This window comes from Pristiophorus japonicus, unplaced genomic scaffold (genome assembly GCF_044704955.1).
Source record: "Pristiophorus japonicus isolate sPriJap1 unplaced genomic scaffold, sPriJap1.hap1 HAP1_SCAFFOLD_2818, whole genome shotgun sequence".
Lineage (NCBI taxonomy): Eukaryota > Metazoa > Chordata > Chondrichthyes > Pristiophoridae > Pristiophorus > Pristiophorus japonicus.
Genome location: NW_027252580.1, coordinates 15,001 through 17,499, shown reverse-complemented (window position 1 = coordinate 17,499; position 2,499 = coordinate 15,001).

The window sequence follows — 2,499 nt, the reverse complement described above, 5'->3', positions numbered from 1 at the left end:
ACCCGATTAGGCCCCGAAAGGAGTCGGGAAATCGGCAGACCTTGCCGAGTTCAGCCCGGGGGGGGCGGGGGGCAGGTCGGTTCGGCTCAAATCATTAACCAAAGCCGAGACTTGGTCTCGCTGGCGCAACCGAAGTGCCAGGCTGGATAACTCATTAACCAGAAGGCGGCTGGAGGCAGGCAGGGCTGATGGCTGAGGCCGGGTGGAGGCCACCCGCGGCCGGGAAAGTCAAAAGTCCCGTTGTGTGGAAGTCTATGAGGTCAGATTCGGCCGCCTTACCGGGCCTTCGGTTGATGGTTTCCCGCTTGGGCAAGCGAGTCGGCCCGGCAAAGTGGCCACTTGCATTTTCTGGCAAGTGTCTGCGAACAACGTTAATGAGTTGAACCTTGGAAATTGCCGGAAGTCCCGATGAAGAAATGAAAATGCCCCTTTTGCGGGGATTTGGATGCTCATGGCCGGCAGCAGGTGGCCCGACGCCCCGCCAACTTGACACTTGTCATTTCTGTCCTTGGGGGTTGGCGGGGTATCTGCACAGAGGTAGGAGGTGGCAGAATCGAGACTTGGTGAGTTTTCCAAACAAACGTCTCGAGCCTCCAGGTCTGCAGAGACCGACCAGGGCTGCCGCCCAACCGACTATTCACCCTTTTTGGGCGGGAATTTATTCCCTTTTTGCCCATTTTTCGGGTTTTTGGTCGGGCTTCAAAAGCGGCTGCCCGAGGCCTGGCAGAGGCCGGGGCATGGTCCCCGATCGCGCCAGGCGGCTCGCGCGACCCGATTAGGCCCCGAAAGGAGTCGGGAAATCGGCAGACCTGCCCGAGTTCAGCCCGGGGGGGGCGGGGGGCAGGTCGGTTCGGCTCAAATCATTAACCAAAGCCGAGACTTGGTCTCGCTGGCGCAACCGAAGTGCCAGGCTGGATAACTCATTAACCAGAAGGCGGCTGGAGGCAGGCAGGGCTGATGGCTGAGGCCGGGTGGAGGCCACCCGCGGCCGGGAAAGTCAAAAGTCCCGTTGTGGGAAGTCTATGAGGTCAGATTCGGCCGCCTTACCGGGCCTTCGGTTGATGGTTTCCCGCTTGGGCAAGCGAGTCGGCCCGGCAAAGTGGCCACTTGCATTTTCTGGCAAGTGTCTGCGAACAACGTTAATGAGTTGAACCTCGGAAATTGCCGGAAGTCCCGATGAAGAAATGAAAATGCCCCTTTTGCGGGGATTTGGATGCTCATGGCCGGCAGCAGGTGGCCCGACGCCCCGCCAACTTGACACTTGTCATTTCTGTCCTTGGGGGTTGGCGGGGTATCTGCACAGAGGTAGGAGGTGGCAGAATCGAGACTTGGTGAGTTTTCCAAACAAACGTCTCGAGCCTCCAGGTCTGCAGAGACCGACCAGGGCTGCCGCCCAACCGACTATTCACCCTTTTTGGGCGGGAATTTATTCCCTTTTTGCCCATTTTTCGGGTTTTTGGTCGGGCTTCAAAAGCGGCTGCCCGAGGCCTGGCAGAGGCCGGGGCATGGTCCCCGATCGCGCCAGGCGGCTCGCGCGACCCGATTAGGCCCCGAAAGGAGTCGGGAAATCGGCAGACCTGCCCGAGTTCAGCCCGGGGGGGGCGGGGGGCAGGTCGGTTCGGCTCAAATCATTAACCAAAGCCGAGACTTGGTCTCGCTGGCGCAACCGAAGTGCCAGGCTGGATAACTCATTAACCAGAAGGCGGCTGGAGGCAGGCAGGGCTGATGGCTGAGGCCGGGTGGAGGCCACCCGCGGCCGGGAAAGTCAAAAGTCCCGTTGTGTGGAAGTCTATGAGGTCAGATTCGGCCGCCTTACCGGGCCTTCGGTTGATGGTTTCCCGCTTGGGCAAGCGAGTCGGCCCGGCAAAGTGGCCACTTGCATTTTCTGGCAAGTGTCTGCGAACAACGTTAATGAGTTGAACCTTGGAAATTGCCGGAAGTCCCGATGAAGAAATGAAAATGCCCCTTTTGCGGGGATTTGGATGCTCATGGCCGGCAGCAGGTGGCCCGACGCCCCGCCAACTTGACACTTGTCATTTCTGTCCTTGGGGGTTGGCGGGGTATCTGCACAGAGGTAGGAGGTGGCAGAATCGAGACTTGGTGAGTTTTCCAAACAAACGTCTCGAGCCTCCAGGTCTGCAGAGACCGACCAGGGCTGCCGCCCAACCGACTATTCACCCTTTTTGGGCGGGAATTTATTCCCTTTTTGCCCATTTTTCGGGTTTTTGGTCGGGCTTCAAAAGCGGCTGCCCGAGGCCTGGCAGAGGCCGGGGCATGGTCCCCGATCGCGCCAGGCGGCTCGCGCGACCCGATTAGGCCCCGAAAGGAGTCGGGAAATCGGCAGACCTGCCCGAGTTCAGCCCGGGGGGGGCGGGGGGCAGGTCGGTTCGGCTCAAATCATTAACCAAAGCCGAGACTTGGTCTCGCTGGCGCAACCGAAGTGCCAGGCTGGATAACTCATTAACCAGAAGGCGGCTGGAGGCAGGCAGGGCTGATGGC